Below are 14,278 nucleotides of genomic sequence, written 5' to 3' on the forward strand. Positions count from 1 at the left end.
TTTCCCATAAAAAGTAATGCAAAATGAATTACTCTGTTCCAGACTTTTAAAACAACCCCCAAAACAGCAATTTAACATTAATTTTACTATCCAACAAGACCATTGATCCATAAAATGAAAGCAATAAACAATGTACTACTGCAGTCACACAATCAATCAATCAATCAATCAATCAATCAATCAATCAATCAGTAGCTGAACTGGGTTCCACACAGTCACAAAAACAAAAAAAAAGAGCCGCAAAAACAAAAAACGCAAAATAAATAGCAAAAACAGACAGAACAGACCTCAGCGTAACACTCAAAACTGAAGTGTGGGACTCAAAACGGAAGCATAACACTCAAAACGGAGCACGTTCGGCTACCAAAAAAAGTTCACAAACCAGAACACACACTTCTGGGTTTGCAGTGTTTGGGTTCCAAGTTGTTTGAGTACCAAGGCGTTTGAGGACCAAGGTACCACTGTACAGCGAAACCAGCCATACCAGCTAACTTGAGTAGTGTGGGTTTCTCATTTGTTTTAGGCTAGCCAAGGGTGGAGTAAACACCAACACCAAACTGATAAAGAGATAAATCAAATGCTTTCATTTGCCCTAATGGGGCAGCTTCTACCAAAAGGACTCAAGCACCAATCCACTGAGAATTAAGTTCCCCCCTTCACCCCACCACTGCTGTCTAAGGACATTTCTCAACATGCCTTTCTCATCCATTCCTTCTCTGGCCACCCCATTTTTAGCTGCAGTCCCTCCAGCCAGACTTTCTTTAACCTCTCTTGTAAAATACCCTCAGCGATGAGTTTGACAAGTTTTTCTCCTGAAGTGTGTCTTTCCTTTCTCTCTCTATCTTCATCTCCCTCAAGGCAGGAATCTACACACACACACACACACACACACACACACACAAACTCCACCTTCTTTCAGACAACCTATCTTGTGTGTAACAACTTTGCCCTGTACTATTTGTGACACCGAAATGAGCAGCTGAATCTAATGGGTGGGCCGGTGATTAGAAAAGGTCTTGACATGGTCAGCTTCAGCCATTAGTGCAAGGTCAAAGGTTTCTACAAACATTTAGCATTCATTAAAAGCTGAAAACTTCTGTCTGTGTGTGTGTTGTGGGTTTGCCTACTGCTTCAGGCTAGCCACTGGCATGCTTGTGGAAGAGCCTGTTGCGCTATCAGATATACAGGATGGCCTGGCTTTTATGGAGTCGCTAGCAATATCCTCCACTCAAGGCAACTAGCTCCTAAATTGAACAGTGCTTTTACTCAGATCTGACTCTGTTTTCTGACGGGGGAGCAGAGTGACAGCCTGCCTTCCTCTTTTGCCACCTGAGGCCTTTGTTCTACCTTCAAGACCACCAGACAGCCAGATGAGAGTATTCGCGTTCAAATTGGACGTGCACGCGTAAAATCCAACATGCATATGTCCAGTGTACACAGTAAATAACACAGATTAAAATCTAGGCATTGGCTACACCAGGGGTAAAGGTAAAGGTAAAGCGACCCCTGACCATTAGGTCCAGTCGTGACTGACTCTGGGGTTGCAGCGCTCATCTCACTTTACTGGCTGAGGGAGCTGGCGTACAGCTTCCGGGTCATGTGGCCACCATGACTAAGCCGCTTCTGGCGAACCAGAGCAGCGCTCGGAAACGTTGTTTTCCTTCCCGCCAGAGTGGTACCTATTTATCCACTTGCACTTTGACGTGCTTTTGAACTGCTAGGTGGCAGGAGCAGGGACCAAGCAACGGGAGCTCACCCCGTTGTGGGGATTCGAACTACTGACCTTCTGATCGGCAAGTCCTAGACTCTGTGGTTTAAACCACAGTGCCACCCGCGTCCCCCACATAAGCATGCCTAGATCCAGATTGTGTAGCCCAGGGGTAGTCAACCTTTTTATACCTACCGCCCACTAATGCATCTTTCTTGATGGTAAAATTTCCTTGCCGCCCACCAGTGCTTGATGGAAGGAGGATTCAGATAATAATAATAATAATAATAATAATAATAATAATAATGTATTATTTATACCCCGCCAATCTGGCTGTGCTGTAGAACCCGCTACCGCCCACCTAGAATCCTGAAACGCCCACTAGTGGGCGGTAGGGACCAGGTTGACAACCCCTGGGCTACACAATCTGGATCTAGGCATGCTTATGAACTGTCACTTACCTGCATGGATGTTTGGCAACGTTGGAAGTGAGACAGCTGCGTCTGCAGGATAAGAAGGGAATGCGTTCCCTTAAAAGAAAATTATATAAAGATGTTTTATCGATGGTATATTACACCAAGCAAGCTGACAAAACCAGCTCAAACCTTTGTCGGAGATGGAAATAATCTGAGGGAACAATGCACCACATGTGGTGGAAATGTAAAAAGATAAGAAACTTTGGGGAAATTAAGGTAAAGGTAAAGGTACCCCTGCCTGTACGGGCCAGTCTTGACAGACTCTAGGGTTGTGCGCTCATCTCACTCTAGAGGCCGGGAGCCAGCGCTGTCCGCAGACACTTCCGGTTCACGTGGCCAGCGTGACAAGCTGCATCTGGCGAGCCAGCGCAGCACACGGAACGCCGATTACCTTCCCTCTGGTAAGTGGTCCCTATTTATCTACTTGCACCCGGGGGTGCTTTCGAACTGCTAGGTTGGCAGGCGCTGGGACCGAACGACGGGAGCGCACCCCGCTGCGGGGATTCGAACCGCCGACCATGCGATCGGCAAGTCCTAGGCGCTGAGATTTTACCCACAGCGCCACCCGTGTCCCCTCCACGCCACCCGCGTCCCCTCCTTGGGGAAATTATTTATAATGAATTTCTAAAAAATGTTTAAATTAACTTTTCTCAAAAGACTGGAAGCCTTTATTTTAGGAATCATCGATGCAGATATTCCGAAAGAGCTGAGAAAGGTATTCATGTATGCAACTACCGTCGCGGGAATGTTGATAGCTAAATGGTGGAAGGGAGATAAAATACCAACTAAAATGGAGTGGCAGGTGAAAGTACTTGAATATGTAGAATTGGCAAAGATGACAGGAAAAATTAGGAACCAGACAGACCAAAAGTTTAACAAAGAATGGGATTTATTCAGATTATATTTAAAAGAACATTGTTCTCACATGAAATCCTTGACATGCTTTGGTTAACTTCTGCAATGTAATATGCTACAAAGATTATGGATAATTCATGTTAAGTTAAAGAATATACAAATATGCAGTCAACAAGGAAACGAAGGACCCATACTGAGGGTGACGGAAGTCTCAACATATGGAAGAACTTTATTTTATATGTAACATTTTCTTTGTATTTGATGTGATTTGTTTTTGTTGTTCTTTTTGTGGTGAAGGGACTTAATATTTAAAATCAATAAAGATTAAATTGCAAAAAAGGGAATGCATTCTGTTGCAGGAGGGTAATGAAGACGATGAGGGATCCATCATCATCATCACTTTTAATCTGTATACCGTATTTCTTTCTTATAATACCCAAGGCAGCTTACAAGCTGAAGAAACAAAGAATGTACACCTTATAACAATCCACTACAATACAAAAATGTGATGATAATAAAACATAACTTTAAAATAAGCAACCTGTTAAGTTGTGGGTGAACATATCAGACGACACAGTGATTCTTCAAACAGCTCTTGCTTATTCACTGGCCAGAACAGAACTGGTCTGAAGGGTTCAGCCAACCTGCTTATATAGAGAGAGCTCAACTACAAAGCAACAGTAACAACTTTCTGTAACTTTCTGTAGCTGTCCAATCACTGAACGCCACTTTCAATTCCTTATTTGAATATGTGGACCTGAGTGAAAACTATCTACAGTATCCCTCTGCTGGCCCAGGGTGAGAACTTCAGTACATAACAAATACATCAAATAATCCAGAAAACAAGTCCAATGAAGAACCATAGCTGTCAAGTGTCCCTTATTTGAAGGGACAGTCCCTTATTCCAGCGCCATGTCCCGCTGCTGTCCCTTATTGATGGATGTCCCTTAAATGTCACTTAAATGATGTCCCTTAAATTTCAAAGGAAGCAGCTCCTCTCCCTCCCTCCCTGCCGGCCAGGGAGGAGGGAGGCTCCAACTGTGTTGCTTGGCTGTGTTGCTCACCCAATAAGAAGTCTAAGAACGACTGGGGGGTGGAACTTGCATGCCTTGTGTGTGGCTAGTTAATGCAAGCTGAGGGGTTTTTTGAATGCTGGACGCCATTTTGTTGCACGTGCTGCTGCAAACTTTGCAGTGCAAAGCCAGGCCGGGGAGCCATCTTAAGTTGAGGCTGCATAGGCCTTGTGGTGCATGTGATTCAGATTCTATTCAGTTGAACTTCTGGTTACAAATTTGGTTGGACAGTGTTCTCGAAGCTACCAGCATGAGTTTGACCAGACTGCAGGTCCCTTATTTTCAAATCTGTAAGTTGACAGCTATGTGAAGAACAGTAGAAAGAACTGGGTGTACTCAGCCTGCAGAAGAGAATGTTGATGGAAGGTGTGACAGCTGTTTTCAGATATATCTGAAGTGCCATCATGCAGAAAAGGGAGCAGATTTGGGATGTACGCACCATACAATGAAATCGCATTAAAAGCACCTTGCTTCCCCCCACCCCCCAAAAAACTTGGGAACAGTAGTTTATACCCCACAGAGCTACAATTCCTGTACCCGTATAACAAAACACAGTTCCCAGGATTCTTTGGGGGAAATCACGTGCGTTGAATGTGCTTTCAACTTGTGGTGTGTACACAGCCTTCTAGAACCAATGAGTTGAGTGGGCAGGGAAGCGATTTTGGCCAAACAAGAGAAGACACTTCCTTGGGGTAGGAGATGTTCTGCAGTGAAACAGTCTGCCTCCGAAAGTTTTCTTTTGCTGGAGATATTTAAGCAGAAGCTGCTCAAGTTGCATCCTGCACTGAGCAGGGCTTTGGGCTCAATATCATCCCAGACCCCTTCCAGAATTAAGATTCCATGCATGGGGGGTCAGAGCTGGGTGACAGTATCGTCTGACCTGCCCCACACTGACTCTGTCCTTCTTCCAACTTTGTTCACACCCCAAGAGCTCAACAGCAGCCAGTCTGAATATTCCAGGGTAAAGTCTAATTACCCCAAACTCCTAGACGCCAGGAATTTCTTTTGTTTATCTGATTTTATGGTTGTCATTAAACTAGTTGTGAGGTGGCTAGGTATTAACAGTGTGGAGAAATTGGGGGCTTTCTGCCGGGTCTTGCTTAATCCCATCTTTGCACCGTTCTTCCTCCTCCTCCTCCAGGTGTCATGCTGGGATGGAGGAGAGCGAGGGTCCCTGATCCTGCACCCACACAGAGCTGCAAAAGACTGGGAGCGTGCTATGACACCCATGGACATATGAGCCCCAGAGTATTGCTAGTCTTCCTAAACTGCTAGAGATGGACCACATTTCCAGGTTCAGGATAGACAAAAGGAAGTATTGTTATTGTTTAGTCGTTTAGTCATGTCCAACTCTTCATGATCCCATGGACCAGAGCATGCCAGGCACTCCTGTCTTCCACTGCCTCCCGCAGTTTGGTCAAACTCATGCTGGTAGCTTCGAGAACACTGTCCAACCATCTCATCCTCTGTCGTCCCCTTCTCCTTGTGCCCTCCATCTTTCCCAACATCAGGGTCTTTTCCAGGGAGTCTTCTTTTCTCATGAGGTGGCCAAAGTATTGGAGCCTCAGCTTCAGGATCTGTCCTTCCAGTGAGCACTCAGGGCTGATTTCCTTCAGAAGGGAGAGGTTTGATCTTCTTGCAGTCCATGGGACTCTCAAGAGTCTCCTTCAGCACCAGAATTCAAAAGCATCAATTCTTCGGCGATCAGCCTTCTTTATTGTCCAGCTCTCACTTCCATACATCACTACTGCTTTAACTATACGGACCTTTGTTGGCAAAAGGAAGTATACCTTCGTACAATTGGTAAATAATGTACGCAGACAGTGAACATGCATGCGTACGATGCCCTTCCAGTTATCTCTTCCTCATAGGGAGATGTGTAGCTGCACCAGCAGAAACCATCCAAAAGTCTTGCATTTCCAGATGGCATGCATTGTCACAAGTTAACCAAAGTTTTTGTGACAGGTCTCTTCTGCTGTCGGTTGCATTGCAAAAGCCCTGTCCCAAAATGGCTACCAGGTGAATTTGGGTTTCCTACCATTTCCTCTCTCCCTCGGCAAATATTCTGTGCCATTAAATAGCTACTTGCTAGGCAGAAATTCAACCAGTGCAGTCTGTCTGCCCACCCACCCACCCTGGATCAAAATGCAGTCATGGGGGAAATAATCGTATCCTGAATTGAATCCTGTCACATATAGCTGTTAAAAGCCAAGAACTCCTGCCAGAGAAATGGTGCCACACAACGGTGGATTAAAAAGTCACAATGAATCATAGCTGGGCCCAGAAGAGTGCCTTCAACTTTTGACCTGTTTCTAATAGCTCTGTTCATGTTCTAGAAGCGATAAGACATTGAATTTCTTTCATGAAACACGTGGAGCCTGGGGGCAATTGTAATTAGACGCAGCTACATTTTTAATCCCCAATGCACTTAAAAAGAAAAGAAAAGACGTTCTCCGTTTTAAAAAGCTGCCCCATGTTCCGAAAACATTGCAGTCCCATAGAACAACATTGCAAGGTCTTTAGCAATGGAAGTGGGGCAAGGGGGAGGGAAATAGTTCCGTGACAAGGGCATCCAAATAGGTTCCAGAAGGTTCCTTCCAGATTTAATACCTACAATGCCTACAGCAGGGATGGCGAATCTGCGGCCTTCCGGTGTTGTCACACTAAAACTGCCATATTTCCAGCCAGTTGGCCAGACTGGGCAGGGGCTGATGGGACCTGTAGCTTAACCGAGAACTGTAGCACACTGAGAGCCAGTGTGGTGTAGTGGTTAAGAGCAGTGGACTCGTAATCTGTTGATCTGGGTTCGCTTCCCCGCTCCTCCACATGCAGCTGCTGGGTGACCTTGGGCCAGTCCCACTTCTTTGAAGTCTCTCAGCCCCACTCACCTCACAGAGTGTTTGTTGTGGGGGAGGAAGGGAAAGGAGAATGTTAGCTGCTTTGAGACTCCTTTGGGTAGTCATAAAGCGGGATATCAAATCCAAACTCTTCTTCTTCTTCTTAACAACTTTTGGAGACACAACAGGTTCTCCAACTTTGGCCTACAACGAAAAAGCATCCCGGGCTCTGCCTGGAAGCCTTTTCCCATATCACCTGGCATGTGTGTCTGTGGAGGAGACACTTTCTAGTTAGTGAGCAGGACAAGGAACACAATCTGTCAAGCAGAAACCTCTCACGGGTACTTAATATTCCAGGTTTCAGAACTTGCACCAAAACCAGGCAAGCTGTGCCCTCAGTTAAGTCCATAAGTAGAGACAGCACCTCACCGTTCTGGCACTCGGTCCTTTTAAGCTTCTTCCCACTGTAGCATACCCTCCAACAATTCTCTGATGAAAATAGGGACATCCTATTCCATACCCTCCAACATGTCTCTGATGAAAATAGAGACATCCTCTCCCCTCCATTATTTCTCTGATGAAAAGAGGGACGTCCTACCATACCCTCCAACGTTTCTCTGATGAAAATAGAGGCATCCTAAGGAAAAGTGGACATTCCAGGATCTTCTCTTCCGCCATGGTGCTGGGGGCCTTATAGGAATGTGTCCAATGTCTGAGTGAGAAGTACTGTAGAGGAAAATGTTAGAATGGGATTGTGTATTATTATGATTTGTTACTATTACTTAATAAATTTATATCCCACCATTCCTCCCAGGAGGGACGCGGGTGGCGCCGTGGGTTAAACCACAGAGCATAGGACTTGCCGATCAGAAAGTTGATGGTTCAAATCCCCGTGACGGGGTGAGCTCCTGTTGCTCGGTCCCCGCTCCTGCCAACCTAGCAGTTCGAAAGCATGTCAAAGTGCAAGTAGATAAATAGGTACCACTCCGGTGGGAAGGTAAACGGCGTTTCCGTGCGCTTCTCTGGTTCGCCAGGAACGGCTTAGTCATGCTGGTCACATGACCCGGAAGCTGTACGCCGGCTCCCTCGGCCAATAAAATGAGATGAGCGCCGCAACGCCAGAGTTGGCCACGACTGGACCTAATGGTCAGGGGTCCCTTTACCCTTTATTCCTCCCAGGGCAGTGAACACATCAACAATAAAACAAAGCAGCTAAAGTCAAACAGATGCAGACTGTTTTGCATCTGTGGTCCTCCAAACTTTGGACTCCAACTCCCATCAGCCTCAATCTCAGTCAAAGGTGAAGAATGATGGAAACCAGGAGTCCAACAACATCCCAAAGGCATCTGGTTTCCTCATCCCTGTTCTAGAGCAAATAGTGAAGTATGTCAAAATAGAAACCGATCTTCTTCAACAGTCCAGTGCAGTTGCACGAAATGGTACAAAGAGGAAAAGGTGAGACTATTACTAGTTGGCGGAGAGAATTTGTGCCAGACCAAGATGGTTGCATTCGGTCAAATTAACTCTGAATAGTGGTGACTTCAACAACAACAACAACAAAACACACATACACCATCGGAAGAGTGCTTAGCAAATTCCTACCTCACAACGTCTTCCTGTTCCTTGCACATAAAATCAGGACAGCTGAACGGGACTGCAGAAGCAGCTCATTTTGTAAACTGGGGGAGCCTTCTATGTGGGAACCATAAAATAATGAAAGTGTCTAGATTGCCTTTTTTTTATTTGCCCAGAGAAGTGGTTCCCTCAGAACTGAGGGCCCTCTTCAAAAAAATCGAAAAAGGTTTTTTGGTGGAACTGGGATCTCATAAGCCGACTGTCACTTGTAAGCATTTTTGTTGGGGGAGCCCCTGGTACTTGTCTTGTTTTCCTCTTCCCCCTCTGAGGGCTTTGAGGCATTTTTCTGAGCTCTGGCTTGTGTAAGAGCGAATCTGTCAACGTTCGGACAGGCGGGCCCCATCGTGGCCCGAAGGGGGACCAACCAACCAAATGAGGAGGCATCCATCCAGCACTTAACTGAAATTCCTCATTCCTTCACTGTGCCCTCAGGCCCAGCACTCCTTCGCTTTCAAAAAAACACCCCCAACCCAGTATAAAATTATTGGTATTAAGAAGGGCAGGCATGTTTCTTAGACAGCTCAGGAATAGCTAGTAAAACAAGGGACATTTCTGAGTGTCTGGATCAAATTCCAAAAAGGGCAGTTGCATAAAGGCCGCTTCACATCTTGCAGGGTTGTCTCCAACAAACTTTTACTCAGAGTAGATCCATTGACATTCATGGACCTAGGCTAGGCACAGCCGTTTGTTTCAGTGCATCGGCTCTGAGTAAAAGTTAGTTGAATATAAACTCTCTATAGGGCACCAAGGCTTCTCTTAACAACATAGTAATTAATCTACCATATTTCAGTAGAGATTCCTGGATACTTACTAAAGCATGGTAAAATATATACATTGAATATAACAACCTGTGTTTTAAAAGACAAATATATATATATATTAATACACATTGAAAAGCCTTGGAGAAAATAAATATTTGCCGGGCATGGAAAGGTAGCAATGCAGGCACCAGGCAGGTCTCTCTTGGGAGGGAATTCTTAATACAAGTCACCTCCACTCAGAAGGCTCTGTCTGTCTCTCTCTGGTTACCATTGGCCTTACCTCTGATGGCGGAAACATCTGGAGAATGTCTGAAGATGGGCCATTGTTCCATCTGCTTTGTGTGCTTTGAGTGCTCTCCTAAATCAGGCATCCCCAACCTGTGGCCCTCCAGGTGTTTTGGCCTACCACTCCCATGATCCGTAGCTAACAGGCCCAGTGGTCAGGGATGATGGGAATTGTAGTCCAAAACATCTGGAGGGCCAAAGCTTGGGGATGCCTGTCCTAAATGTTTGGAGGCAACTAGTGGATCATTAAAAAAACCAAAACACTAAAATTATAACTGCTCTTTAGAAATGCTTCGCGGGAGTTGACATTCTTTCAGAGTTGCAACAGGTGGAAAATGTTGCCGACAAACTGCCAACAAACAGCATTGGATGGGGCAGATTGCCAGCAAAATGCAATGCAGGTGTTTAAAATATTGCATTGGCTGCCTGTATGTTTCCGGGCCAGGTTCATGGTTCTTGTTAGCAGACCACAAGCTTTACATCAGTCAACAGTGTGATGCTGCAGCAAAAAAAGGTAATGCTATTCTAGGCTGCATCAACAGAAGCATAGTGTCAATATCAAGGGAAGTAATAGTCCCACTCTATTCTGCTTTGGTCAGACCTCATCAGAAGTACTGTGTCCAGTTCTGGGCACCACAATTTAAGAAAGATACTGTACTGACAAGCTGGAACGTGTGAAGTAGTGGAGGGTGACCAAGATTACCAAGGGTCTGGAAACGAAGCCTTATGAGGAATGGTTGAAGGAGATGGGTATGTTTAGCCTGGAAAAGAGGAGACCGAGATAAGATACGACAGCCATCTTCAAATATCTCAAGGGCCGTCACATGGAAGATGGAGCTAGCTTGTTTTCTCCTTTTCTGGAGGGTAGGATTCAAGCCAATGGCTTCAAGTTACAAGAAAGGAGATTCCAACTAAACTTCAGGAAGAACTTTCTGTTTGATTGTGGAACAGACTCCCTCAGAAGGTAATGGGCTCTCCTTCCTCTGAGTTTTTAAGCAGAGATTGGGTGTTCACCTGTCAGGAATGCTTTAGTTGAGGTTCCTGCATTGCAGAAGGGCTGGACTAAGTTACCGTTGAGACCCCTTCCAACTTTACAGCACTATGCTCGACATGCCACAACATTAGAAATTAATAGTTGGCAACTGTGTGTGTCAACATGCATGTTATGACCCTGTATTTTCAGTCCAGAAGGGGTTGGATTGCAGGATCTTTTGTTCCCTCTCAGATTCCGCAACCCAACATGGCAATTCTTGTGTATTCTGAAGAACAATTCTCTTTTGATATATGCTTTAAAATGACTGATATGGAAAGCTCCTTTGCTGCAGCTTTTTACCAGGGCAAGCGTCCTGGGCAGCGTAGAAGATGAGAAGGCAAACGTCCTCTGAGGCTTGAGGGGTGAATTGGTGAAAGGCCGTTGTGAGGGATTTGTGCCACAAACAAAAAAAGGGTAGCTCTCACCCTTGCGGAGGACCAGCAGGGAGGCCATCTCCTGCTTTTGTTGACTGCACAGTATATCTGCAAATCACTCAGTCAGACCAAGGAAATTGTAACCTTTGCCCTCAGAGTTAACAAGAGCTGCTAATGTGCAATCGCCTTTTCGCCATCAGATGCTGCTGGCAAGGATCCTGCCCAGGAATGACCTGAGGACACAGCAGACAAGCCTTAAGTGATTGTCTCCATCTCTTTCTATCCTGTTTACAATACAACAGCTTTTCCTCAAACAAAATGCTTTCTCGTGTGTGTGTGCTAAACACACCCCTTCATGCTCCTGGGGGCTGGCTATTTGAGCCAATTTACTGGTCTCCCCCTCCCTCCAAACCATCCACATTTCTCGAGATGTATGTACCAGGTAGCTGCACCTGGACTAAACAAACAAATAAATTCGGTTTTCAAAATATAGAACGAGAGAGGCAGTATCAATTGACCTCTCTCACTGGGAAAGCACAATTGATCGTGTTGGTGGCTTGGTTCACACGACCACCCTGATGCTGTTCTGTCTCGCCATAACTAACTCATACAGGCCTGGATGTGTTATAGTTGTGAAGGAGTGGCCCTTTTCCGTGGTGGCACCCCATATTCGGAATACCCGCCTCCATAAAGAGGCTCAACAGCTGTTGACATTACAATCTTTCCAGCCCTAGGTTAAGACTTTCTTGTTTCCCCAGGCCTGTTAAAAGCTTTACACTTGGCATTTAGCTGCTTGTCTTTTAGGTTTTTATTGTTTGCGGGTGGTTTTATGATTCTGCTTTATGTTGTGCTCTATGATTGAGCATTGCATCTCCAGCACTTCTCCGATTCAGACTTATAAATTTGAGCAAGTCTGCTCAGATTTAGATACCATCTGTAAATGATTTTCAGATAGTTCTCCTTCAAAGAGGAACACTTTAACACTCTCACAAACTCTCCCTCACAATCGCCTGCCCCCTCCTCACTGTCGGCCCAAGACTTTGCCTCCTTCGGTGCCTTGTGCCTAACAGATGGTGCCAGGTGAACATGCGTCTGGAGAGAGGGCTCTCCTTCGACTGGACATCGTGTCAGAAAAAGTCCTTCTGCCGGGTAATCACCTGCCTGACCCCAGAAGCAGAAGCACTTGGAGTAGGGCCTCTGAAGATTATCTTAATTGGCAGGCAGGTTCATGTGAGAAAAGGCTTTTAGAGACACTAGCCCCAGGCTGTCGAGGGCTCCTTAGAGGTCAAAACCAGCAGATTTGAACGGTGTCTGACAACAAACTGGGAGCCACTGAAGATATTTAACCCTGGAGTGAGATGTTCATGGTGGTCGGTACCAGTTAACTATTTTGGTTACCGTCTTCTGCACTTGTTGGCATTCCTAAAGATTTTTAAAAGGCAGCTCCACAATACGAGAACAAAGATGGGGGAGCGTTAGGTCCAGGGATCCCTTGCCCTCTGTACCCAACCCCCAGGACTCTCCCAGATGATCCACGCTCCTCCCAAACTTCACATCTTGCACCACACCTTCCTAAGGCAAAAGCCTGCCAGCATAAAAGTGCACTTACCAGCCAGCAAAAAAACAACAACACACACAAAAAACCCCAACAGTAATCCATGTGCATTAATATGACTATATTAGTTGCAGCTCCTCAATGTCCTCTGTTATTGCACCCATAAAGGTAAAGGTGCCCCTGCCCGTACGGGCCAGTCTTGCCAGACTCTAGGGTTGTGCGCTCATCTCACTCTATAGGCCGGGAGCCAGCGCTGTCCGCAGACACTTCCGGGTCACGTGGCCAGCGTGACAAGCTGCATCTGGCGAGCCAGCGCAGCACACGGAACGCCGTTTACCTTCCCGCCAGTAAGCGGTCCCCATGCGATCGGCAAGTCCTAGGCGCTGAGGTTTTACCCACAGCGCCACCCGCGTCCCATACATATTGCACCCATACTTACCGGTAATTCATGTTGTGCCGATGCCTGATTATCGCGTTTCAAAGCAACTTCTCTATTTCAAACTTAAAAATGGAAAGCATAATGCTGGTGGTCAACAAAAGAGGTTTAAAGACTGTCTCAAGGCAAATCTTAAAAGATGTAGTATAAACACCAACAATTGGGTAACACTTGCCTGCGAGCCCTCCAATTGGAGAACAGCCTTTACCAAAGGTGTCATGGGCTTTGAAGACGCTTGAACTCTGGACACAAGGGAGAAACGTGCTAAGAGGAAGGCATGCTTGGCCAACCTTCGCCATGTCCCCACTGTGGAAGGACATGTGGATCCAGAATTGGCCTCCACACTCACTTACGGACTCATTGTTAAAACCATGTTTATGGAAGACAATCTTACTCAGCCACGAGTGATCGCCAAAGAAGAAGACTTAATTTACTGGGACAGGACTGTAGGTGCCATTGTTAGCTGAGCTTGAGAAAGACCAACCTACAAGAACGTCACTTAAAATCAGGGGGCATCAGTCCTCAACTCCTAAAGGGCCATACAGGCCCCAGCTGGGGGGGGGAGAACAGAAGTGGGTGGAGGTGGGAGCAATGGTCAAGGAATGTGGAGTTGGTTATATTAGTAGAAAGGTAATTTCCTGTAAATTTGCGAAGTCCTCAGTTTGACCTGTGGCTGAATAATTAGAGGCACGTTTCTCCTTAATCTATTAGCAGTTGAAGGTCATGCCATGAATTTCCTGAAAGGCAATTATCTTCAGATAATACCAAGAAGGTATTTAGAAATTACCCAGCATTTTAAGTTCTCATAAGGTAAACATCAACGTAAGAGTTCCCTTGCTGCATCAGATCAAAAGGTCCCTCTTGTAGTCCAGAATTTTGCAACACCAGCCAGACCAAATGCCTTTCCAGGGGCGGGATTTGGAAAGAGAGCACAGAAGGAGCACAATTGTTCACTCAGGCAAAATATAGTCATTCACACTGGATGTACACCCCACAACAGGTGGGGCAAAGTTTTGGATTTGAAATTCTATTTCATTCCTGTTTGTCTCCGATTGCTGTTTCTGGTCTCCGATTGCTGTTTCTGGTCCTTTTGTTTCTTGCCCTTTTCCTTTTTTAGCCTGTCACAATAAGGATCAGAACCTTGAGGTTCTGTTAAATGCATGAATGCGCTTCACAGAAATCCTCCCCTTTCATGAGAGTGGGCATGGGGGGGGGAGCTGAGAAGAATCATGACAGTAGCGAATTTAATG

The sequence above is a fragment of the Podarcis pityusensis genome (assembly GCF_964106645.2).
Source record: "Podarcis pityusensis genome assembly, chromosome: 13".
NCBI classification, from domain to species: Eukaryota; Metazoa; Chordata; class Lepidosauria; order Squamata; family Lacertidae; genus Podarcis; species Podarcis pityusensis.